Source organism: Lethenteron reissneri, chromosome 7, assembly GCF_015708825.2.
Source record: "Lethenteron reissneri isolate LAM-NWPU_2019-01 chromosome 7, ASM1570882v1, whole genome shotgun sequence".
NCBI classification, from domain to species: domain Eukaryota; kingdom Metazoa; phylum Chordata; class Hyperoartia; order Petromyzontiformes; family Petromyzontidae; genus Lethenteron; species Lethenteron reissneri.
In genome coordinates this window covers 6,103,716-6,130,807 of record NC_083785.1, presented here as the reverse complement: position 1 = coordinate 6,130,807, position 27,092 = coordinate 6,103,716, and the positions used below count along the sequence as shown (strand labels likewise).

The 27,092-nt window shown below is 53.6% G+C and overlaps 1 long non-coding RNA gene across 1 annotated transcript; it reads left to right on the top strand.

Moving 5' to 3' along the window:
- Positions 1-1,048: 1,048 nt before the first annotated feature.
- On the top strand, positions 1,049-26,874 carry LOC133357192 (uncharacterized). The gene is made up of 3 exons (XR_009756940.1): positions 1,049-1,209; positions 23,122-23,184; positions 25,278-26,874. It is a non-coding gene; the product is annotated as an uncharacterized LOC133357192 (long non-coding RNA).
- The last annotated feature ends 218 nt before the right edge of the window (positions 26,875-27,092 follow it).

Here is a 27,092-nt window from a genome sequence, read left to right as displayed (position 1 = left end):
TTTCGATCGCAACACAAGCAGTCGCCTTCAACTGAGAGAGTGGTACAGCAGCCAAAACTATTTTTGAGATCCACCGCTCAAGTTAGGGCTGTTAGGCCCTCAATCGATGATACTGGCCTCATCTTCTTCCACGCTGGTTCCAGCCGTCGAGCGAGAGGGTGGGAGTCGCCACACTTGACCCCACCCCGGGCCTGGCTGGGCATTGTGCCCTGGGATAGGCGGACACGGGGGGCGGGGGGGGGTCTTGATGCGAGGAGAGACGGCGATTATTTATAGCCAGCTGAGAGCCCCTCTGGGCGGCGGAGCTGCCCCCTGAGGGCAGCCCCGAGTAAAGATGTGTGTACTTGTGTTCTGACTCCTCCTCTATGTATGTATGCGTGTGTTGAACTTATTTCGCACCGTATGAGGCCAAGCGCGCCAGTCCTAATGTACACTTACGGATATTTTTTGTCAATCCACTGCTGGATGAGGGTCTCCCCACGGCGTGGGGGTGGCGGGGGTGGCGGGGGGGGGTGTTTGAGCATACTTCACCACGCTGGTCAGTGCCGGATCGTGAAGGTGGGGACGGAGGGGGTGGGGCAGCCAGGATGTGTTCCAATATTCATTACAGGGGCAGGGAATTGAACTCCGGCTGCCAGGTTCGCAGTGCATTCCAGAGGTCACGGGTCGTGTGTGGTTGAATAAAGTGTGGGTGTGCTCACCTCCTCTTAGCACGTCTGGTCAGCGTGGAAGAGTAGGCCAAATACCCTCTAGAGCTCTCTCTGGTGGAGGCCTCTCTGCCGGTCGTGGCGTGAGCGAGCCGACCACTGCAGAGCTGCCCCCCTTTACACTCTCACAGCGACAGCTGGGAGCTGACAACTCGTGTGCTTAGAAGTGGTTTCGTGTTTAGTTTGTTGTCCTTCCCCTCCGCACCTCCGATTGGCGCGGCTGGCTACGTACGACACAAAGGAAGTTCAACATACACTCGTACAATTGTCTGTGTTATCTTTGTCTGTGTCGACTCTGTGTCGTCTCTGTATTTATCTTTGCCCTCTCCTCATAGGCCTCCGATCTCGGTTCCACACAACATCTCTGAACCACACGACATCACACGCGGCCGCTACTGCCGTCCGCTTCCCAATGGACGTTAAAGACCTCCCCCCTGAAGTCGGTGACAAGAGAGCAGTGCCCGCGTCACGGTCCACATTTGCCAAGTTCTCAAATTACTCCGTGAGAGTCCCAATTGGGATTTTACACACAGGAATCTCTCATCTTAGACTGGAGGAATCTCTCATCTTAGTCTGGAGGAATTTCTCATCTTAGTCTGGAGGAATCTCTCATCTTAGTCTGGAGGAATCTCTCATCTTAGACTGGAGGAATCTTTCATCTTAGACTGGAGGAATCTCTCATCTTAGTTTGGAGGAATCTTTCATCTTAGACTGGAGGAATCTCTCATCTTAGTTTGGAGGAATCTTTCATCTTAGACTGGAGGAATCTCTCATCTTAGTTTGGAGGAATCTCTCATCTTAGTTTGGAGGAATCTCTCATCTCAGTCTGGAGGAATCTCTCATCTTAGACTGGAGGAATCTTTCATCTTAGACTGGAGGAATCTTTCATCTTAGACTGGAGGAATTTCTCATCTTAGTCTGGAGGAATCTCTCATCTTAGACTGGAGGAATCTCTCATCTCAGTCTGGAGGAATTTCTCATCTTAGACTGGAGTAATCTCTCATCTTAGACTTGAGGAATCTCTCATCTTAGACTGGAGGAATCTCTCATCTTAGTCTGGAGGAATCTCTCATCATAGACTGGAGAATATCTCATCTTTACTGAGACTGGAGGAATACGACGAGCTATTAAGCTCTTTTTCACAGAGGCCCAATCATCTATCGCCCTCTGGCGACAGACCTAACGACCCACGTCGCTCTCACCCTGGCCTCTCTGTCGCGAGTTGCTCACCCGATGAAACAAAATCAACTTCCGTGTAAGAGTCCAAGTGCGGTCAGTGCTTTGGTCACGTGCGCCGACGGAACTTCTCCGCCGAGCGCTGCGATTGATCCCCCATGCTCTCGCCGCCGCCGACGCGGTGAACCGTAGCGGTGAGTGCGGTGAGCAGAGATCAAGGGGGGAAGCGAGCGGATCTCGCGGCCGTAATTGAAGTTGAGCGCCGGAATGGCTCTGCGCCCTCTCGGCTCCTGCGACAACTCGGCACCGAAAATCGCGATTGGTAAACAGCGGCGGGATGCGCCTCTCCGTGTGTCATGTTCACTCATTGTGCGATGTTTCAACTTGTCTTTGCTTATACTTTGTGATGTTTTGAAAGCCCCGAGCTAAATTTTTTATTTTTTGAATTTTTCATCACAAGTCACGTCCCCTGCATTACTCGACGACTGTGGGAGGTGGGCTGCAGTCGGGGGGGGGGCGGGGGGGGGGGAAATTTGGAGGGCGGAGGGGGCGGGGGTGACGGGGTGGGGGGTGGAGGGGGTCGGGGGGGGGGGTATGCAACGTGGGGTGATGAGGACGCTTCGTCTTCCCGTCACGGAGACTCCAAAATCACGACTCTCTTTTTTGCGGCCATGCTGAAACTCGGAGTCCTCGCTTTCTCCGCGTGCACCGAGTCACTCGGAGCGAGCATCGTCAACCTGGTTGGTTCGCTGCGCTTGCGAGCAGCGCTCATTTTCAGCCAAATCTCGTGTGGCCTGACGCACCACGAACCCAGTCTCTGTCTCGCTGCAGCCGTGGCCGCTCGTCACGTGGCCGCTCGTCACGTGCCCATCCACTCACGTCGACGAGAGACGTGGAAGACGTTCGGTGAGAAACGAGGCCCCGCTCAGAGAGAGATGCCGAACAGGACGTCACTCGACGGGCGTTCATGCGTTAATGCGTTCGGGAAAATACTTTTAAGTAGGGCGGTAACATATTCCTCGGGTCTTTCGGTAAAGTCACGAAACTTTACCGAAAGACCCAAAGAATATGAATTCCTGCAGTCACGAAAGCTTCAGTCAAGGCGGTAACGCAGTTTAGTGACAACATTCTCAAACGTCGCTGAAGCAGCTGACCGCGGGGCGAATGGACGTGATGCGTCGACACGGTGATCGGGCGTGCCGCTCAGAGGGCTCACGATTGTAACGTTCTCCCGTCCTGTTCCAGTTGCGAGTGTGCGTCCGCGGCTCTCACGATGCTGACCTCGAAACCCGACGCAAGGATTTTTATTGCGCCGCAATTCGCACGCGCGGAATATTTCCCCGCGTGTCGCCGGACAGTTATGTATCTATTTTATGCGCACGTTTGTGCACGCGCGCACGCGCGCGGTGTGTGTGCCTGTATAGCTAGTCTAGACGCATTAAATATTAAGCCCTGCATCTCTTAAGCGTACACACTATACTGCACAAGTATTTTACTCACAAATACCTCCGCAGGGTTTTTACGTCTTTGCCGAATGTGAATTTTTAAGAGTGTTCAACAAGTCGTAGTGTGCTGGCAACAAAATTGAGGTTTCGGAACTTTAACCAACCACCCTGCCGGGACTGGCCGGCGCGGTGAAGCATGGTCCAATCACCGCCGTGACTGACATGACTTGGGGGTGGGGGAGGCTTCATCCAGCAGTGGATTGACTAGGGACTTGCTCTACGTGATCATCCCTCGTTTTAAAAATCAATATAATGCCTTTCATTCCGCTTGTACGATCGGCATGGCTGTCACGAGATGGCTACATTATGCGTTCCGGAGCAAGCCGTGTAACCACCTTGGCCGGAATCGAGCTCAGGTCGCCGGGTTCGTAGCGGCAGTGCGTTAATCTCAGCGCCACCACTCCCAGACGCGAGTCACTCGTGGCGAGGCCGAGCGAGGGCAATGACCCCGTAGCAGCATCGCGATCGGTGAAGGTCGCGCCGGTCCTGGTGATGGAGGGAGCTGGAACCGTGATCATCGGGGGAGTATTGCAAGAGGGGATACTGCCCCCCGATACGTTTAGTTGGATGCTGTGTGTAGCATTGAAAGTGAATATTTGGTGACTCCTGATGTGTTTCCGTTTGAGATGCTTTTAGTATCTGTCCGTCTGTTCTCGCACGTCCGATTAGCACGGTTGGCTACGTACGATGCGAAAGAAGTTCAACATACATACGTAGAATATTCCGCAATGACATATGCAACGTGGGTGCAATGTAGTTTGTTCCCAACAACCGGGCGACTTTCTCAAGGCGCGAACAAAGCCAACACAACTCCCGCTGCACGTCCGTCGACTTCTCGTTCGCCCTCGAGGAGAGATTTGCGTCAATTTCTTTGCGACGTTGACATGGAAGATGTCCCTGCCGATCCGCGAAGCCGCGGCGCCTGCGTTTGACGCACCCCCGATATGCGCGGCCGGCTACGTACGGCGCGAAAGAAGTTCAACAGACATACGCACACGCACACACACGACGATGAACGCGTGAGCGTTTTGTTGTTGTTGTTGTTGCCGTGACGCTGAAGCAAGCTGCGCCCTCCTGCGCCGTGCGCGTCTGGGCGCGCCACGGCGCACTCCACGGCGCCGCTGTGGCAGGATCCGCGACCGCCGAGAGCGGGCGGAGTGACACGAAGGCCGGCACGAGCTGCTGGGCTGCGTTAGGCCGAGTTACGAAGATGAGACCTGAGCAGGTGCCTCATATCATGCATTTATGCAGAGCGTCGGTGTTTACCGGGCCGTGCCGCGCGCCGCGGGGACCCTCTTCATTATTGATACGTCGAATATGGTTTCTGGACCGCGCGCTTTCTCCCTCCCCAGGAGCGTCCGCGTGAGAGGCTTCCCGCTCCCAGGGCCGCTCGGCTCTCCTCCGAGACGGCGCGACTCACTCCGCCACCCCCCCCCCTCCTCCTACTCTCCGCGCCGCTTCAATCTTTCTTAAATCAAAATCAACGGGGGCAAATCTATCCCGAAGCTTAGGACGTGTGTGCGCGTGTGTTTTTTTCTTCTATCTGTCCTTTCACTTTGTACTTATTTTGTTCTTGTTATAATAATAATATTACATAGGGGTTTTTTTTGGAACTGGAATTTATTTGTTGCTGTCCTTTTTTATTGCCCGCGCCCCCGTTCGGCGTCGCTTGTGTACGGGGCTAATAGTCTGAAAAGTTGAGACGTTATGAATTTTGGTGGAAGCCAGCGAATATGCAATAACGCATTTGTCAGAATCAAATGATGTCCATCACGCGGAAGTAGCAGAGCGCGTGCGAGCGCATCTGCGGATTTTTATTGTTTCATATCGGATCATTCGCGGTTAGGGGATGGCATCCAGTGTTTGTTTTAATATTGAGAAGGAAATCAGCCCTATTACTGTTTGGGGGAAACGGGGCCCCAACACAATATGAGTGTTTATCTGTGTTGTGTGTCTTTGTATTTGTGTGTGCGTGTGTACGTGTGCGGGAGTGTAGCGGTTAGGGCACTGCACTACGAACCTGGCGACCCGGGTTCGATTGCCGCTCACGGCCAACACCAGTGACGATTATTTGAACCGATCCTGGGTCTCCCCTAGGTCGGCTCAGCCTCAAATGAGTACCTGGTGCGATGTGTAAACATTGCCACTGGTGAGGCAAAGGCAGCCGGCGTTGTGCTGGCCACCCACCCCCTCGTGTGCCGTACCGGCCTTCATAGGTGCTCGCTAACAGCACTTGTCCCAACAATTAGTTAAGGCTCCACGGTGGGATCTTTGTTTTGTGTATTTAATATTTACTGGGGTAGAGCGGTGAGTATCGTTATGAACCAGATTAACCGAGTTCGATTCGGATAAAATCAGTGGGAAATATTCGAACCGGTCCTGCTCCCCAACCATCCCCCCCCCCCTTCCTTTTTTAACCAACCCGTAACTTGCACTGACAGGCGTGGTGAAGTATGGTCGAAGAACCTCCATGACCGACGCGGTTTGTGGAGGGGCCTTCATCCACTCGTCCATTAAGAATGGCTGGGATACAACTTTTTGTAATAGCGTCGACAAAACGAACAGAGGAATCTGCGTATTTCATGAACGTTAGCTCAAGTAAATATAAATAAAAACACAGCAGCAACAACAACAAAAACTCTACACAATGCGATTGTTCATCACCGGTCTGGCATTTGGACCAGATGGCCCCGGCAGTAACAGGTGGCTGCATGTCGCCATCTCCCTTGTGCGCGAGTAGACACGGGATCGTGGCGCGATGCGACTTCGCCGTTCATCAACTCGTACCTGTTCGTGTCGTATTGCCTCGTTGTAAAACGTGGCCTGTTGTTTATTTTCGTTTGTTTTTTAAATCTTCTATTTGTTGACGCTGGGAAAGAAACATTCCGCCGCGAGCGTTTTTGCAAGAATGACCCACAGACGACCTTGTTGGTGGAGGGGGAGAAAAGTTTCAGAATTAAAATCTGAAGGGAAAAAAAAACACGTTACTTTAAATAATCACAAGCGCCAAGTGAAATTCTCATCAACCAATCATTTTAAATTCCATCCGAGTAATTCCTCCGGTTTTTGTCTTCTTCTTCTGCGTCTCACAAACAACACAAGCGATCGTCCCGAGCAGCGTGACTGCTCGCCATAGAGCACCAGCGATCGTCTTGTGTTCCGCTCGACAAAAGGTGTGAAACCACGTGATGAAAGTCGCACAAAGGAGCACGGAGAGGTACTTTCTTGGGAGACAGGCAGAGGGACACGTGGAGGTGAGAACTTACGCAAGCCAGAGATGTCACATTGGCCGTTTCGAAAAAAACAAATAAGTGCCCTGGGCCAGGAGACGTCGCCGGTAGTCGAGACTAGCAGTGGAGTGGCAGGCGAAGGAGGCAACACGCCCGAGTTGAGCGATCAAATTAGCTCGTTGGTCGGGATTCGAACTAAAACAGTAAGTGCGGTTCGCAGCGTATTGCGCTAACCACTGCGCCACCGCTCATTGACCACGCTCCCCCATTTTTCCCGCACCTCCGATTAGCGCCGTTGGCTACGTACGGTGCGAAAGAAGTTCAACATACATACGAGCGCGGATTCTGGATGGATCGTTGTGTCGCGAGACCGTGAGCGATGGCGACGGCGCGTGGATGCCTTCATCCAGCAGTGGATAGATCATGGCAGATGAACATGGTACAATCTATTTGCAGGTTGGACTTTGAGCCTGCGACTTCCAATAGGAGGGCCTCTTTGTGCCAGTGGACATCTGCCACTGAGTTCGTGGTGGTGGATGTGGCAGTGCAGGCGTTGACGGTGGTGGTGGTGGTGGCTGATTTAGCGTCACCACGTAGACAACACTGGGCAGTACAGTAGTGGAATATCTCACAACACCGGAAGAGAGAGAAGAACCTATTTATAATTATAAATTATTTTTATTTTACCAGGTATGGCCCACTGAGCTCCAAAGTTTTTTTTCAGAAGCTATATGACCGCAAATAACATTATTATTGTTACTCCACAACCGATAAAGGCTGGGATTGTTTAATGTCCCAGGTAGACGGACAGATGTCCTAGGAACTCAGCTTCCTCTTCAACGAGAGGCCAATCGTGGGAAAACCAGGACAGGTGGCAACCGTTGTTAGTTGTCATGGAGTTGACGGCGGTGATGGTAGCGTTGGTGTTGGCTTCTTTGGCACTGAAGGCAATGGAACATCAAAGGCAAGAATGCCCTGCATAGCCTCTATTTTTATATATAACAGAAGACTTGTTGGGAGGGCAAGCGCTGTTGGCGAGATCCTATGAAGGTCGGCACTGCACACGAAGAGGTGGGTGTGACAACAAAACTCCCAGCCGCCTTTGTCTCACCTAGTGGCGATGTTGACGCACCAGGTAATCATCAAAAGCTGAGTGGGCCTAACGGAGCGCCCGGGACCGCTTCAAATGTCCGCCACTGTTATTTGGCGCCTTGTTTGTAGCGCAGTGCGCTAACCACTGCACTACCACTGCCCCCTCAATGATGGCAATGGACCATCACAAAGACAAAGATTCCCACCCTCCCCCGCATAGCCTCAGCATACTGTCGAGGCAAGGAAACCGCTGGCGAACACCTCTGAAGGCCAACACAGCGCACGAGGGGGCGGGTGACCAACACCACGCCAGGGCCGCCTTTGTCTCCCCAACGATGGGCCATCACGCGCGGCCGACTGTGCGTCGTCGCCGGCTCGGCGGGGCTGACTCGGGCCGAGTGAAAACAAGTGTTGTGGGGCACGGCTGTGTTGTCTGGGACAACGGAGCGTCGTGCCGGGCACCGTGGGGGCGCAGTCTCATCTGGCGAGGCGGCAGCAGCAGCGCTCTTTAATTGGCCTCAGCAGCAAACAGCATGGGAGCGGAGCGCGGGCCAAGCCGGATTGTGCTCCTCATTAAGACGTGAAAAAGATTTGCCCGCAGCAATAATCTGATGGCTTTGTCATTGTGCACTGGCGCACAGCAACGAGCGATCATTCCCGCTCCCTCCCGCACGCCTTCCTTCCCCTACTCCTTGCCCTCTCTCCCCATCTTGTCTACCCCCCCCCCCATCTCTATCACCCCCCCCCCCCCGCCTCGTGTCTCTATCTCGTGGTGCTCATTGCGGGGGAAGGGGTATAAAGGGTATCGGAGGGGGGGGCGAGGGTCTTTGAAAACGAACAGGCGCGCCACCGCGTTGGGAGCGTATCTGCGTCACTATTAATTACCCCTTTAATTCCCGATTCCTGCGTGAGGAGGCCGTGCCGAGGGGCTGCCCCCCTCCCCCCACTTCTTCCCACCCAGCCCCCTCCCTTCCCTTACCCTCGACCCAGTCCCCAGGGGACGGTTGTCTGAGTTGTCTCTCATCTCACTCGTGGCCTCCCCTGTCCTCCCAGGCTGAGACCCGTGTGTCTTAATCCCTCACCACCACCACGGCCGCCACCACCGCCAACACCCCGCTTCACCCAACGCACGCGTGCGCACTCGCCCTCAGGCGTGCGCGCTCACAACTCCACCACTTTGCGCTCCTCGCAAACGCGCGCACTCTTCTGGGGGCAGCCTCACTCGCTCGCCAGCTCACCGCTCGCTCACCAGCTCACCCCTCGCTCGCCCGCACCGCTCGCTCACCAGCTCACCCCTCGCTCGCCCGCACTGCTCGCTCACCAGCTCACCCCTCGCTCGCCTACACCGCTCGCTCACCAGCTCACCCCTCGCTCGCCCACACCCCTCGCTCGCCAGCTCACCCCTCGCTCGCACACCCCGCTCGCTCACCAGCTCACCCCTCGCTCGCACACACCGCTCGCTCACCAGCTCACCCCTCGCTCGCCCACACCGCTCGCTCACCAGCTCACCCCTCGCTCGCCCACCCCCTCGCTCCACAGCTCACCCCTCGCTCGCCCACACCCCTCGCTCACCAGCTCACCCCTCGCTCGCCCACACCGCTCGCTCCACAGCTCACCCCTCGCTCGCCCACACCCTCGCTCGCCAGCTCACCCCGTGCTCGCCTACACCGCTCGCTCACCAGCTCACCCCTCGCTCGCACACACCGCTCGCTCGCCAGCTGACCCCTCGCTCGCCCGCACCGCTCGCTCACCAGCTCACCCCTCGCTCGCCCGCACCGCTCGCTCAACCAGCTCACCCCTCGCTCGCCCACACCGCTCGCTCAACCAGCTTACCCCTCGCTCGCCCACACCGCTCGCTCACCAGCTCACCCCTCGCTCGCCCACACCGCTCACTCACCAGCTCACCCCTCGCTCGCCCGCACCGCTCGCTCACCAGCTCACACCTCGCTCGCCCGCCCCGCTCGCTCAACCAGCTCACCCCTCGCTCGCACACACCGCTCGCTCACCAGCTCACCCCTCACTCGCCCACACCACTCGCTCCACAGCTCACCCCCACTGGCTCGCTCGCGCTCACGGTGCCCGAGCCAGTGGGCCGTGCCGCGCACCACCGCTGAGTCGATTTTGTGCCCCCCGCGGCGCAGCTGCGGCGGGGGGCGGTGGGGGCAGTGGTGCCGGGATTAAGAGCGCGCACCGGGGTCTGTAACAAGTGTTGACAGAGGCTGCTCCGCGTGGCCTTGGCTCAGAGCTGTGCGCCGGGGCGGAGTCGCGGGCTGCTGGGAATGGGGTAGGGGGGGAGGGTGCGGGCAGGCGGCGGCGGCTCCTCGTTAGGGGACAGGGAGAGATAGTTGGGGGGGGGGGGGGCTCGTGCAGCTGCGGGGACGTGGAGCTGCGATGACCACTGGGATGGTGGTGGCAGCTGCACTCGGCCTGCGCCTGCAATTATCACCCTGCGCGGAGTTTGGGACCTGTTTATCAGCGTGATCGTCCTGCGGGCTCTTGACATCCCTTCCGTTTTTTTTGAAACCACAAAAACAAACTGTAGCGAATGTCTGGTGGGGACGACGGCGACGACGAGGATGGGGAGATGCCATCCGCGTCCTCCTCCTCGTCGGCGCCGTTGACTGGCGGCGATGCGGTTCACGCTGACCGCGTGGCTCACGTAGGATCTGAGAGGTTTATGAACTTAACGCCAGAGGTTCGACGAGGATTAAAAACCAGAAATAAGCAAGGTCGTTTTCCCCCAAAACGCTCAGCGGCCAGAAACAAACAGCGCTATTTACGACAGCGGCGCGATCGATAATGAGTGGAATACGTATGTTGAATTGAGCAAGGTTGCTGTAAAAACTTGGGAAAAGAGACGATGATAATGATGACGACGGGTGGAAGAAATTCAATAGCGGAGCTGTGGAAGGGAAGAAACATAAAGAGAACTGCGGTGACTTGCAGTGTGATGGGTGGGGGGTGGGCTGATTGGTGAGTTAGTGGGCATGTGGGGAGTGTGTTGTTGTGACCTGCAGTGTGATCTGTGGGTGGGTGGGCTGGTTGGCGAGTTAGTGGGCATGTGGGGAGTGTGTTGTTGTGACCTGCAGTGTGATAGGTGGGTGGGTTAGTGAGTTAGTGGGCTTGTGGGGAGTGTGTTGTTGTGACCTGCAGTGTGATCTGTGGGTGGGTGGGCTGGTTGGCGAGTTAGTGGGCATGTGGGGAGTGTGTTGTTGTGACCTGCAGTGTGATCTGTGGGTGGGTGGGCTGGTTGGCGAGTTAGTGGGCATGTGGGGAGTGTGTTGTTGTGACCTGCAGTGTGATGGGTGGGTGGGTGGGCTGGTTGGTGAGTTAGTGGGCATGTGCGGAGTGTGTTGTTGTGACCTGCAGTGTGATCTGTGGGTGGGCTGGTTGGTGAGTTAGTGGGCATGTGGGGAGTGTGACCTGCAGTGTGATCGTTGAACACAGTGCGAATGAGACGAAACGGGCAGTGTCTGGTCGACCTAATCCTCAGCACGGGAGGATAAATCAGTGAGTGAAGCTTACGGGAACAGTGACCAATGGCAGTAGCGATAGAAGAGCGATCAGGAGGACGTAGATTTAAGGATGAAAAGTGCGGTCTTCGACGCTTGGCAGGGATACGTGACAATTACTGCGGGGTCACGCGCATCTACATTTACTGCCCTCTTGCTCAGTCCACTGCTGGATGAAGGCCTGCTACACCACGTCACTCCTGTGGGATGTTTGACCATACTTCACCACGCTTGTCAGTACGGCTTGGTGACGCAAGGCATCAGGGGGGAACCAGGATCGGTTACCATAACTTGAACACTGATGTTAGCAGTGGCTTGGAACTGAAATCGGGTGGCCGGATTTAGAACGCAGTGCGCTCACAACTGCGCCACTGCTCATCCCTGCCCAGGCAGCAATAGTCAGGGCCGTCCACGGTGGCATGGTGTGGGGGGGCCGGGACAAAGCCCGCGACGCCTTCAAACTAAAGCCGGAAGTATTTATAATATGAGACCTCCTTTACCAGTGGCAAAATATGGTAGTAGGTTTTTACTCTTTAAACTGGTACAAAACTGACACCTTTATACAAGGCATCATGTTTGCAATAATGACTACTTGTGTTGTGGTTATTGCAAACATGATGCCTTGTATAAGGTGTCAGTTTTGTACCAGTTTAAAGGGTAAAAACCTACTACTAAACCGGAAGTATTACAGCTGATACCGTGACCTCGAAGCGCGGGGCCCCCCAAAGCACGGGGCCCTAGGCAGTCGCCCCGATTCGCCGTACCGTAGGGACGCTGCTGCATATAGTAATACAATTATGAAGCGCGGTGGCAATTACACGTGTAAATTTCCCACACGTCACAATCTGATGAAAAAAAAACCACGACGTCCCCTGATGGATCGGATAGACACGTGGTGCCACTGGGTGGCTGACTAAGTGATGCGCGCTCGCCTGGGTGAACGCTGATGCTAACCAATTGAACTGTAGGCATCCAAGGTCAGAACAACAAATTAAACAAATTATACATTTTGAGTCGTGTCCATGATCCTTTTCGCTTAGGTGTCTTACATTTTAACATCGTCATCATCAGCAGCAGAAGCCATGGTCTCATCCACTGCCTGTAAGAATTGTTCCATGCCGTATAAACTATACATGATTATACGCGTGCATGATCAGAATCCTTATCAGAATCATATTCTTTATTTAGACTGAAAGAATCCGATGAGCTATGAAGCTCTTTTTCACAGATGTCCATGCATACACGCCGATGACCAGATAATCATGAATCCGCCCGATCTCGTCACACATCGGCAGCTCAGCAGGTGTCGAGCCTGGATAGTGCTTGGATGGGTGGCCACCATCCCGGGGCTGCGTGGTGGGCAGCAGCAACATCCATTGTTGCACTGCACTTCTGTGGTCCCACTTGTATGCTGCCCGACTTCAATTCACCGGACCGTACTGACCAGTGTGGTGAAGTATGGTCACACAAACCCCACGATCTGAAATTTTTATTTTAGAAAATACATATATATAAGCAAATTAACAGTTAAAACAAGGCAGTTGAGGGTCAGTCGTGACGTCTGATCTCGCGCAGTCCAGGGCCGTCCGTGCGCAACGAACAAACTAAACGGAACAACGTGCAAGTAGAGGTGCAGCCCTGCAGCTGCTCGCTTACGCCACCGCTAGCGAGAAGGGGGCCTCGGCTCGAGGAAGCTCCATGCAGGGATCCGCTGAAGAGGGCATTTCCCGCCCTCCTCTTCCACACTGCTCAGACGCCTCGGAAGAGGTGCGCGCACTCACACTTTACCCCACCGCACGGTCCCCCCCCCCCCTCAGTGTACTTCTGGGTCGACAGAGGCTGGGGGGCGGGGCCGGGGGGTGTAATTTAAGAAACTTGCCCAATGCGCATGTACACACGACAACAACCCCCCCCCCCCCCACAATTTTTCTAACAACATTTAAACGTAATGCCATAATGACAAAAGGCCGAAGTAATTGCCAGTGTGGCATTGGCCATGGTGCACAATGCCCCTTTGCCTTGGGGAGGGCCCCGGGTGCATCTTTGTCCATAATAAGGTCAGAGCCAGCGGTTGACCCCTCTCGAGAGACGCCTGCCCGGCCTCCCTGGACCACGCTGCCCTGCCAGCCCCCCCCCGCCCCCCCAACTGCCGCCGCAGGCTCCCTCTGCGCCGGCCATCCAGCGCTTGGTGCCGAGATCGCTGGCGCGGGTCACAGTTCAGAGCGCTGACAACAGCGTGGATCCCCATGCAGCCTCAAAGGGGGCACCGCATTCGTGGGCAAAGCGAGGAGCGCATCGAATATCTATCTGCGGCTCAAATGCAATTGTCGCCCTTCGCCCGCACCTCCTATTGGCACGGTTGGCTACGCACGGTGCGACAAAGGTTCAACGCACGTCCGTACAAATCGTGACAAACAGAACAAGCGAATTGACGTACGCAAGTTCAATTCTCTCTCGTGTCTCTCTTGTCTACATCTCTCTTCTCTTATTTCACTGCATCTTTCTCTTCTGTTATCTCGCTCAGATTATCTCAATTAGAAGTAGCACCATCACTGCGGTGTAATGATCAGCAAACTCGACTTGCGATAGAGGTTGCCGTCTGCAGTTGAATCAATGGCACAGAGTTCTTACCCCCCCCCCCCGCCCCGCTCGCATCCTCTCTGTCCACCCAGCAGTGCCAATGGGCATGTACACCGCAGTCGATCGGCAGCAGTTCGTGTGTGGTGGGCGAAAGTGTGGGTACTCCCATCTCTTCCGTGACATATGGCCTGCGGCATCTAGAGAAGGCCACCATCCTCCAGAGTCGTGGTCCCCAACCTTTCTGGACCCGCGGAGCAATACAAACCCTGCAATCACCACGCAACAACAACAACATCAACAACAACACGCGTCTTCGAACGTTTCACTGTGTACTCCAAAAGCGCTAAAACTGTCTTTACAAATCCACGAAAGCGATTAACTCGCTTCGTAGTGACTCCTGCGGATCGTCGTGCGATGGCCAATCAAAAATATACCGAGTCCAGTGAGAATAATCTCAGTGAGTAAAATCTCACTGAGAAGAATCTTCGTGATAAGAAACTCAGTGAAGATAATCTCAGCGAGAAGATTCTCAGCGAGAAGAATCTCAGTGAGAAGATGCTCAGTGAAGATAATCTCAGTGAAGATAATCTCAGTGAGAAGAATCTCAGTGAAGATAATTTCACTGAGAAGAATCTTCGTGAGAATAAACTCAGTGAAGATAATCTCAGCGAGAGGATTCTCAGCGTGAAGAATCTCAGTGAGAAGATTCTCAGTGAAAATAATCTCAGTGAATATAATCTCAGTGAGAAGAATCTCAGTGAAGATAATCTCACTGAGAAGAATCTTCGTGAGAAGAAACTCAGTGACGATAATCTCAGCGAGAGGATTCTCAGCGTGAAGAATCTCAGCGAGAAGAATTTGGATGAGAAGAATCTCAATGAGAAGAATCTCAGTGTCTACAGCCAGTTCCACGGGGCGCTTCCCACGGCTGTGAACCGCGGCTCTCGACAACGAACAACTCATCGCATCCGTCAATACCACCGTTGTCTTGTGAGAGGAGACATAATCGGCGATGTTTCGGACAATGCCCCTTTTTCAGCTTTCTCGAGCTGCCCCAGCAGTTGTGAGTAAGCGCTTGGAGGACTGTGCCTTTGGCTTTTACCTTCCTGACAGCTTTCCACGCCGGCCTCTCAATGCCCCCCTCCTCCCCCAGCCCCCACCCCCCAGCCCCCACCCCCGCAGCCCCCACTCCCAGCAGCCCGCGCCATCGGGGATCTGATTACGGAATTGCGATCGGAGACGCGGCTCGGGCACACGTTGCCAAGCCCCGCGTACTGTGATCACAGTAATTGGCGGAGGAATAATTGGGACTCTTAACGCAATTTGACGACTCGTTTTTGGTGTAAAAGGCGCACGCCCGCGCGCATGTGTGTGTATATATAGATAGGGAGATGGATATTGGAAAGCAATAATTAGTGGCATTATCACGACCAAAATATGTGCAACAGAAAGTAATAAAACACGTTGCAGTTGTGTGATGATCACACACGGACCTAGAAAACAGAACGTCGTTTTACGTTCATTAAACAGCAATTCTGCATGCGAAGCGGACACTTGTTAATGAATTATTTAAATTAAAATAAAGTGGCGTGGATAGAGGAAAATTAGTTTTCGGTAAATGTATAGCCTTTATAATTAAGTTAAGTACTTGGGAAAACGTCTCCGATTAAGCTGGCTCCTCGAGAGTGACGAGTTGATGGTCTCAATCCTGTCACCAATGGCTGCACACGTGAAATACGTGACATGGTGTATGTTATTATCAGAGGTGGGACAAAGTCATTGTTATGCAAGTCCAAGTCGAGTCTCAAGTCATCAAATTCATGACTCGAGTCTGACTCGAGTCCAAGTCACATGACTCGAGTCCACACCTCAGAGGTGGGACAAAGTCATTGTTATGCAAGTCCAAGTCGAGTCTCAAGTCATCAAATTCATGACTCGAGTCTGACTCGAGTCCAAGTCACATGACTCGAGTCCACACCTCTGGTTATTATTGCTATGAAGCTTGATTACTAGGGAATTACTCTTTTTAAATGGTGTTGCCAAGTTGTTTTTTCCAGTAGGGGGCAATGTAGGATGCGTAATCCCAATGGAGTTATTTGCGGGTCAAATTCCAGCATTGGGATGTTGTAACGTGTGGGGAGACTTTTTTTAGCTTTGGTAGGAAACAGGAGGACCTGGTGAAACCCCACGCAGAACAGGGGGAGAACACACAAACTCCACACAGAAAGGAGCCCGAATCGAGAATGGAACCCAGGCTCTTCTGGTGCTGCGTGGCACCAGTGGCGCCACTGGTGCTGTGGGCACCAGTGGTGCCACTGCGCTGCCCCACTGGCCGCCTGAAGCAGACAGGGGCGAGTGCGTAGCGAACCGGATGGTCATCCATAATACAGTTGATTTTTTGGGGTGAGATCTCGTAAATATATAAATGTGTCGTTAAACCCGCCACCACCCGACACAGCCAATTAGTAAGGTTCGTCACGTAAACAGAACGTGGCCAATTCGTTCCTAGTACAGCACACCGGTGTGTTGGAGAGCCAAAGCCACAACATTTACAGTCTGAGTACGACGTTTCGCCAGTAATTACAGCTAGCTTCATCAGGCGACGGCCAGATTTGTGCTGTACTAGTAACGATTTGTGTGCTGTACTAGTAATGAATTAGCATGCTCTGTTTACGTGACAAACCTTCCTAATCGGCTGTGTCCGGTGGTGGCGGGTTTAACGACACATTTATATATGTATGCGATCTAACCCCAAAAAAACCTGTATTATGGATGATATTGGTTACGAAAGCCTACGTGGTAAACGGACGGTCATGTTTACATTTGGCAAACAATCTCATCTCCTACATTCCATTCACTCCTCTGCAGATAATAATAACAATACTCATCATCATCAGCTCGTTGTCAGTCTGCTTCTGCGTGAAAGCCCCCCCACGCTTTGTCGGTCATGAGAAATGTATGATCATACTTCACCATACTGGTTGGTGTAGTCGGGGCACCCAGGATCGGTTCAGATATCGTTACGCTACCCACTGCTCCCCATCCCACTGCAACCGCCTCCTGAGCAACAATTTGCCAAGCGCATTAGCCTCTGATGCACAGATGTTTGGTGGTGGAGATGCAGGGTAATTCTTCTTTAGGTAGAGGGGCATTGACACCAGGATGTCTCAGTGATCCTACACACACACACGCACGTACAATACACTATGTGCATACATACATACACACATATACATACATACGCCCAAGAACAGACGCTCAGACTCGCAATCCATATCCCCGTCTCACATCCACACCCTTCTCACTTCTAATCCTCCACCCCCCTCCCCTCCCGCCACCACCTGAATTTCAAATGCGAATTCACTCACCGCACCTCGCTCATCATTGCCTAAACGTTTCATGAGACGAGTACGGGGGGGAGGGGGGGGGAAGTGGCCCAACCCCGAACCTGCACTGCGCTCGGGAGCCAGCGACTTGAATCGCATTCCTGACCACGACGAACATCGCCCCCCCCCCCTACACCAACGCGCCAGGTGAAGTATGGCCAAACAACTGCCACGACCGACACGGCGTGGAGGAGGGCATCGTCCATCAGTGGACGACGATGAGCTCAGCCTCCTCGCTGCAGTCAGCACAGATGCCCCCCCCGCTTGGTCGATGATTAGGTGTCGTGGTGGTGTCGTGGTGTCGTGGTGGTGTCGTGGTGGTGGTGGTGATGGGCCCTCGTGTTTTATCCCAGGGCTTCTTAATCTGCTATCGTGAGACAAAAGCACAATGCCGGCCGGGCTGAGCCTAACCGGTGCTTGGTCGTCACCCAGCCCGCACTGGTAAAGTACGGTCAAACAATCTCCCAGCAGCGGATTAACAGCGGTGGCTGTTGTTGTAGTTGTACAAATGTATTCAATGTTCACGCGCCTGCGCTGCTCGGTGTGCGCCGCCGCTAACTCGCCGACGCTTGAAACTCCTTGCAGCCCTCGCGCGTGTCCGGCGGGGGTCCGTCTCAACGTCGCAGCGACGTCCGGTACGACGTTCGCGCGCTCGCGGAGGAGCGCCGCGACCCGGCATGCGCCACCTTCTTCTCGCCCGCGTCGCTGCCCTTCCTCGCTTGAGCCGCGCGTCACTGCAGACGAAGGATGTGTGCAGCTTGGAGATGGCAGCGGGGGGTGGTGAGAGTGTGGGGGGGGGGGGGTCGTAGTGGTTTGTGCGCTGCGCTATGAACCACGCTCGCCGAGGTCGATTCCCGCTCAAGGTCACAAACACCGGTGACGATTATCTGAACGAGTCTTGGGCCTCCCCTACGTCTACTCAGCCTCAAATTAGTATCTGGTCCGGTATGTAAACATTGCCACTGGGGAGACAAAGGCGCCCGGGTGTGGTCCTGGCCACCCAACCCCTCGTGTGCCGTCCCAGCCTTTATAGGTAGTCGCTAACAGCACTTGCCCCAAACGCATGTTGAGGCTATACGGGGGATCTTTGTCTTTGTTTTTGCGTATAGGTTAGCGCTCTGCGCTCCAAACTCGGCGAGCCGCGTTCATACCCAGCTCAGGGCGAATATAAATCAGTGTTGTCCTTCCCCCGCACCTCCGATAAGCACGGTTGGCTACGTACGATGCGAAATAAATTCAACATACATACATACAAGAAATCTGCACCAATCTTGGACCATTCCTGGACCTCTCTTAGTGCAACTCAGCCTTAAATAAGTGTCTGGTGCCATGGGGAGACAAAGGCATCCGTGCGTGGTCCTGGCCTCACCAACCTCTTCGCACGTCGTGCCATCCTTGGTAGATGCCACTGGCTAACGGCGCTTGTCCCAAATTGTCCGTGCGGCCTACCCGGGACAGCTTTGCCTTTGCGAGTGGGTGGGAGAGAGCGGCGCGTGTGTGCTGAGGATGCAAACGGCGTCGCCTCGCCGGCACCACGAATAGCGAGCAAGTCAGGGCAAGTTAACAAGATAGACAACACTAACGAAGGCTAACGAATCTCACCGAGAGGCCGCGTGACTGGGCGATGACCCTACGGAAAGGGAGAGTGAGAGAGGCAGAGGGAGCGAGAGAGCGAGCGAGCGAGCGGGAGAGAGAACGCGAGAGAGTGGAGGACAAGACATGGCCAGGGGGCACCAACGAGCATTTGTCAGTCTCATAACGGCGGAACAATGGACGCTGCTGATGACTGGGGGGGGGGGGGGGGGTGCACAGCGGAGGCTGGGGGGGGCGACGCGGGGAGAGGAGCGCGAATGAAGCGCGCTGGGGGTTTCGCCTCCGCGCGTGAGTGTTGTGCGTGCGCGTGTACGTGGGGAGCGGTGGCGCAGCGGTTAGCGCGCACGACGCGACGGAATCGGCGACCCCGAGATTTATTCCCACTCACAACAGTGGCGAATGATCTGAACCGGTCCTGGGCATCCCATTGGGTTCGCTCGGCCTCAAATAAGTACCCTGGTGCGGTGGACAAATGCGGCTGGGCGTGGTTCTGACCTCCCACCCCCTCGTGTGCCGTGTCGGCCTTCATCAGGTGCTCGCTAACAGCACCTATTCAAGGCTGTACGGGGGAGCTTTGTATTTCTCCTTGTGCGCGCGTGTGGTGTACGTGGGGATCTGTTAGGTCGATGCGTTTAATGAGTGAGCACCATGAGGTGTGGATAAATCGCCTGCGCACATTGACAGCGAGTAATTAATAATAGTCGTAATAGTAATTTCCGCTCGTTATTATTGTCGAATTATTGCGAGTGGAAGCCTGGTGGGCAACGTGACGGCGCTGGGAGCGGCGGTGGTGTGGTTAGCGGGCTGCACTACGAACACCGGAGATCCGAGTTCGATTCTGGTCATAATGCTTTAAAAGGACTCACTCCGCATTACTTTATTTTTGCAGGAACTAATACGTTTATATATTCCATCAAGGTCCTTAACATCTTCTGATCTACAACTGCTCAGCATTCCCAGGTCTAGGTTGCGCGCTTTTGGAGATCAGGCTTTTGTTAGCGTGGCACCCAAGCTTTGGAACGATTTGCCGCTTGAAATCAGGAAATCAGAGTCGGTAGATAGATTGAAGTCTGGCTTGAAAACCCATCTCTTTAAAGCGGCCTTGCCCATTTAGTTTGGTCGGTTGCCCCTGGCTCTGTTTTTGTTTCCTGCTTTCCACGCGTTGCGCATTGATATCCTAGGATGGAATACGCATTACAATATGAATTTTTATTATAATTATGATTATAACCGTTCACCAACTCATCCCGAACATGGTGAAGTATAGTCAAATGACTGACATGGCATGGGGAGGCCTTCATCCAGCAGTGAATTAATAAAGGGCCGGCAAAATTATGATTCATCACAATCATCGTCCCTTCCGTCAACTTAGCAGTAAACCATGATGCTGAAATAGATTTTTTTAAATATATTTTTTCGTATGTAAGTTGAACTTCTGTCGCACCGTACGTAGCCAACCGTGCTAATCGGAGGTGCGGGGTAAGTACGACAAACTGCAGACATAAACGTGGCCATGCTATTATTATGATTTCACGATACGATGATAACTGACGTCTTATAGAAAGGACATTGGTATGGGTAGAGACAGAGAGAGTTACCGTGAGCGTGAGACAAACCGCACGCGTGACAGGTTGGTTTAAAACAAATCAAAACACTCCGTACGCGTGTCTCCGTTGTCGCTAATTTCGTGCCCATTAAATTACGTTACTCTAATTAACATACATTTAAGAGTGCATTCTGCTACACACGTGTGTGTGTGTGTATCTATCCCCCCCTTTCGTCATAAACGCACGCTAATTTCATTAAACAAATGTCTCTGCGTAACGTTCGGTCGTCAAGTCAGCCTCCTCGCCTTACGCAACATCCACGCAAGTGCGCGTGGAACGGAACGCATTCATCACCATTATGCAAGCGTCAAAGCATCGGCGTTTGCATCATATCCCGAACATAGATCGGCGCTCCAGTAATTGACTGTCACGGAGGCCAAGGGGAAGGATCGTGACGGACGCGACGATTGGGGTTAACGGCTGATGCTTCGCACCTCCTGCCACGTGACGCCGCGCGCACGTGTCTCACGGGATCTCCGGACTGCCCCCCGCTGCACTGCACCCTTGGGTGAGGGCCAGGGGTTGCACTCAGACTCCCCGAATACTATACTGTACGGTCAGTACAAGGACTGTGCACGTCTGTGGGTCACCGCAGGACTCGAATTGGTGGCGCGTGACTGGCAGTCGCAGTCGTAACGAGAGGTAGCACTGGCAGTGTTCCTGGACGCCATGGGCAGCAATGCCACATGGGCCCCCCACCCCCCATATTCCACCATTCACAGGCCCGCTGTGGGGTCCCCTTTTGTGCGAGGCCCCGGGGCAAATTGCCCATGTTGCCCTCCTCCTCGCCTCTCCTCTGGGCAGCCCTCTATACTGGGTGTGGAGTGTGTGCCAGGCACAGGAACAATATCCCTGGGTCGATGGTGCGCCCAAGTAGGTGGGCACGTAGCCACACGTGTGCCGTAGGTGGGTGGGTGGGTGTGTGCCGGGCGGTGCAGACATTTATCGGTCCGTCGACTATGGCCGAGCCGGCTCAAACGAGAGTTCTTCTCTGGTCCACCAACTTCGCCCTCCTACCGGGAGGTGAGAGGGGACCTCCCGCTCCGCTTCTCCGGCGCGGCGTGGACGACACGAGCGGCGAGCATTGCCGCGGCTGTCCGGGCCAGCGACACGGAGACCATTCCCTTATCCGGCACCGCAGCGCAGACAGTCCTCTCTAAATGCCTCTTCTCGCTGTGGCTGTAGATACTCGTCACGTGTTCTACTCCAGTCTACAACAGCGAGCTTGGCACAAACAATTGTGTGGTGAGAAATTGATTCTTGCTCGCGTCCCGTACAGACAGAACCCGTCACGGGCATTTACTTCAAGACGGTGGCGCTGTGACGGTCCAACTACACAGAACCCTGGGACAACTTGGGGCAAATTTTGGGTTAAACTGACAAAGGTCTTTAGTGTGCCATGTGACTGACCCTACATTTATATTTCACATGGATATTGCCGACTCGATTACTCTTTTGGGTTGGGCCACTTGTTAATAGTCTGGCCCAAAAATGTTTCGTGACAGCCTCGGCCACCAGCGGTAAGTTGAACAAATTCTCCAAAAAACTAATCTGTCAAATGTGTATCCCACGCGTAATGTAAAACTACGTCAAACACCATCGTCGGGGACAAGCACCATCAGGGCAAGTGTCCAGACAGTCGCAATACAGATGCAGGAAGACGCAAGGACATTGCTGTCCAACTATAAAAGTGGAAATGTGTGTGTGCGTGTTCTTTAAAGCTCCCTCGTCGGGGCAGAGGACACGGGTTTGGGAATCGTGGACCTCGCGCCTTCGCGGTTTGGAATCGCCGAGGAGCCCCGTGTCTAATATTAAAGCGTTTCTATTTTAGGGGGGTTTTGGTTTAAAAAAAAAAGGTACAAATAAAGCCGTCCCGGCAAGCGACGTGCAAGCGAGTGGCTGTGGCTTGTCATGCGATGATCAGCCCTTCACCCTTCCACACGCAGCCCGCCCACCAGGGGCCCAATCAAGCCCCGCTGACAGGCCAAATTACATTAGACTCCTTGTAGCTAGCGCAAATTACGCTGGCTGGGACGCTCCTCTGAGAGTGATTAGGGAGCGGGAGGAGAGCATGAGTGCAGGCGGTTCTTCTAATTATCACCGGATTGGCGAGGGATGAAGAGAGAGAGAGGTGGGTTGAGAGGGAGAACACGGGAGAGGGGGGTGGGGGAGGTAAGAGAGCTAGGGACGGTGGGCCGGGAAGAGAGCGTGCGGTGCGAAGAGAGGGGGGCGAGACAGGAGTCGATGCACAGGAGGGACGGTCTGGAGAGACTCCCCCTCATGTGCCAGGCCTAATTAGTTACCTGTTTACCTGCCGTCGTATGTGCTTGGACCTTGCGTTGCACAACAATGGCCGGGTCGCCTGCCACTCCCAATGTGACACGGCCGCTCCTGATGGGACCCGTCGCCTCGCAGGAATAGCTCGCGACGAGCGGGGCCACACAGCCCTGCGCTCGACGTGGTGTGCCGGGGAGATCGTCGTCGTGGCGTGAGACCGGGAGGAGGAGGAGGGGGAAGTTGTTTTCGTTTTGCTGGCCGATGATTTTTGGGGGTTTTGCCTTTAGCGCGGCCCTCTGTTGAGACGCGAGCCACGTGGTCGGAGTGGAATCACGACACAACGCCGCTTGGATACACGTCACATCGGGTGTAGATGCGCCCCGCATGGCAAAACGTACACACTTTATTCCATGATGTGTGTGTACATATATTGTTATTGTTTTGTATGTATTCCAGGGACTAAGTAAGTCGTAGGCAGAGGGAACGCGTGAAGGCCTCGAGCCTGGACCCGGCCTGGAGGTGAGGAAGTCGTCGGGGCAACGCGGCGATTTTAAGGTTTTTATTTTAATTTTGTGTGCGATCGTCAACTCCCGGAGTGATGCGACGTCGTGTTGTGTTCAAAACACGTTCGTAAAATCTTGAGTCGAGGCGTTTGTGGAATCTTAAAAAAATAGAGGTGCAGCCCCGCAATGTCTTGCTCACGCCTACTGCTGTCAGATGGCCAAACAACCAGAGGTAGCTCTCTAGAGACCCCGTAGACTCGTGGAGGATGTTTTGGCCTACTGTAGTCTGACGTTGGCCAGACGTCTGCTAAGAGATGGGTGTACCCACACTTTACCCCACCAAGTCGATCTATCGATATATCTGTGGTGGAACCCATTTCTCCTGCTGGGTGGACAAAGATGAAGGCGATTTAGGAAACTCGCTCCATTAATTCAGCCGCGCCGGGAGATCGAATCCGGTGCGCTGATCGTTACACCACCGTGGCAGCCTCCCGCGACAATTTCGCGAATATTCGTCACGCGGCACCGTGGAAAACGCCTGGCAGGTGACGCCGGGGTCAAACCGCCACCTCGCGGAGAGAGGACCGAGAGGGCACTGCGTGGCCGCCCCTGCGTCACGGCCACCCGTCCCCTCTCCCGTAACACAACCGCGCTGATCGACTTTACCGAATAAAACCAAAGAGTATGGATTCTTGCAGTCACGAAAACTTCAAATCTAGAACGGAAGGATCCCATCGCAAATCTAGCAGATCAGTGCCGTGACCCAGTGTGTTGGGAGGCGGGTATCGTGCAGAGCTCTACCTCCGAGGTCCCTTTCATGAAGTGACCTCTGGTCACACACGGTGAAGGGGTCGGCGCTTTCCCACCCGCTCCGCTCGTCGCACGACGGTCAATTAAGTGCAGGACCAAATTTAATGTGATGGGTTTTTTTGGTATCCGGTCATTGGTGACCGGGCTGAAGCTCACTGCACTCAACTCGCTGCACTTGATAACCCGGGTTAATGGCAGGTGGCACGAACCTGGATTTAAATCCCGGATCTCAGTGGTGCAGGCTCAGCGCTCTGACCTCTGACCCACCCAACCACCTCTACATTCACGCAGCCCCTGCGATGCCATGTTTAGCGATGCGAACTTAAATTTAACGATTTAAAGCTTTCGTGACTGCAGGGATTCATCTTCTTGGTTCTTTCGGTAAAGTCACGTAGAAGGGAAGTAATAAAATAATATTTTATTATGTTTTATTTGTATTATTTTATTACTTCCCTTCTACGTGACTTTACCGAAAGAACCAAGAAGATTAAATGTAACGGTTATCGCGATAACTTTGTAACTGTGTTTCGCATTTATCCGTCTTGTTTTTGCGCCCTGATGCACTTCAAGTTCGGGTAAAGAGCGCTTCATTGTCATTCAACCGCCACTCGCTCAACAGCGGTCCTTGTCCCGAGCAAGGTGTCAGAAAACGATGGCCTCATCGTATCGCCATGACGTATATTATTCCAGAAAACGTGTCACAAAGCGCTCGTTCAATAAGCTTCATCCATTTCGATTTATTTTGATCACGATTGTGAAATTACATTTTTGTAGTTTCATAAACATTTTGTCAGGAAATTTAATCTTAATGAGCAACGGTCATCGGGACGTAACGATATTTTTCACATCGGACGATGATTTTATTGTGCATCCTGCGACGTGATGCATACACGTCGGGGTGTCGCCCGATCGCGGCAGAGACCGTTTCACGATGAATGTTGCCTAGCAGACTCCGCAAATAATTAAATTCCAACACTTTTTTATGATGAGAAAGCCCATCACAGCAGGAGATCGCGTGCAGGCTGGAAACAAATGTAAATAACAACACGCAGAGGTGTAGGTGATAGAGTAGATGGGCGAGTGAGTGAGCGGGTGTGTGGGTGAGTGTGTAAATTTACAAATACACAAAATGGTGTGTTGCTCACAAACAGCAGGAGGGCAACGCATGAGTCCCAATTCACGTGGCTTGCGTGCATGTCACGCAACCACCCACATTGCACGTACAACGCTGTCAGCCTTGTCCAGACCACTAGCTCATGCGCTGATCGTGTGGCCGCGTTGTTGACTCTCGCGCTGAAGGAAAGGAAAAAAAACCTACGGGGCGGTTGGTATGGAGACCCGGAGCGATGGGCGCAGGCGAGAGCCGTGCTGCCTGACGTCACTCTACCTGTGGAGCGCCGAGCGGAGCCGAGGTGGAAGCTCATTTCTAAATTAGGCGACGAAAATAAATACACCCGAGTGTTTGCTCGGGGAGGCTGAGGAGCGATGGAGACGTTTACTGTACGCGAGTGAGAGAGCGAGCGAGCGAGGGAGGAAGGGAGTGAGCATCGAGCCTCTAATTGACGTGTCGCCAGCGTGGCGATTACGCCCATTTGCCCCTCGAAGAGAACGCACCCGCAATCTGCTTGCATGCCCACGTGTTTGACGAATACCACCCCACCCCTCCATTGTGAGTGATTTGTTGGCATTGTGAATTATGATCGTATTGTGTGCGCACTTTCGCGCACGCAGCGCAGCCTTTCCTGCGCTGCGAACCCGGCCACATCAGTTCAATTCAGTATTGGGTGGTCCTGAGCCTCCCCTAGGTCAACTTAGCCTCAAATGACAATTTGGTGTCTTGGGGAGACAAAAGCAGCTGGACGTGGTGCTGGTGACACCACCCCATCATGCGCTGTCCAGCCTTGATAGGTGCTCGCTAACAACACTTTGTGTGCGTGTGGGGACCAGATGCGTAGCGATTAGCGCTACCAACCTTGTGAATTTCAATTCCCACATTCTCAGCCATGGCCAACATCAGCGGTAGATCTCTGAACCGGTCCTGGTCCTCAGTTTGACTTGGCCATTAATGAGTATCTGGTGCGGTGTCCAAGCATCGGTACTGTGGGGTTCGGGCCACACCACCCCTTCGTGTACCGTACCGGCCTTCATAACTGCTCGCTAACAGCACTTGCCCCTACAGTCTTTTAAGGCTACACGGTGGGATCATTTTATTTTGTGCGCATACACACGTGTGCGTGTGTGTGCGCATGGGTCTGTGGCCATATGTGCAGGGTGCCTGGCCCGCTGCTTGAAAGAATTAAGGGCCTTCGTGGAGGTGGGCCAGGTCCAGAAGTCAGAGCTATTCCCGGTTCAACTTTCTACACGGATCTTCTCTGGCCCCTAGACTATTTAACATATTTTTTTCATCAAGTAGTTTTAGATCTTTTCAATGGGGGGCTGATTGATGCCCGGGTGCGGTCAAGAGATGGCTCCCTACTGGTCAACCATGTTATGTTATGCTAATGGGTCGTAATTGCTGCTTACTTTGAGAATGAGTTGGAGCCTCTGCTGCTGAATTTGGAGCATGCCACTAAGTGGTGGGGCTTTAATGTCAACAAGAAACTCCAGGATTCCTCGGCCATAGTTAAGCCCTCTTTTCTTTGTTCTTGCAAAACGTAGGCTGCTTTGGTTGGAGGCACCAAAGTAACGCCTGCACCAGTTTGAACATTCAGGCTGGGCCTGCCTGTGATCCATTACACACAACACCTGGGTCTGTCCTGTGACCGCCCGTCAGCATCGAGCCTTCGACGCTTCACGTGGCCTCCAAGTGCACCTAGCGTGGCACAGGCCATGCGGTGATGTCATTACCATAGTGGTAAATGGCGGCTTTTGTTGTTTCCTTTAGTGTGTGTGTGCATGCGCGGGTGTATTGTGTGGTGCCTCGCATCTCCTGCCCACCTTCATAGGTGTTCGCTAACAACACTTGCCGAAACAGTCTGTTAAAGGCGATACAGGAGAGCTTCGTCTTTGTTTATTGTTCATGGCAGCAGAGAATGTATTTACCATGATTCTACACACACACATACGTACCAGCTGCGCATTCACGTGCCCAATTATGCCACATTTTTATCGTCA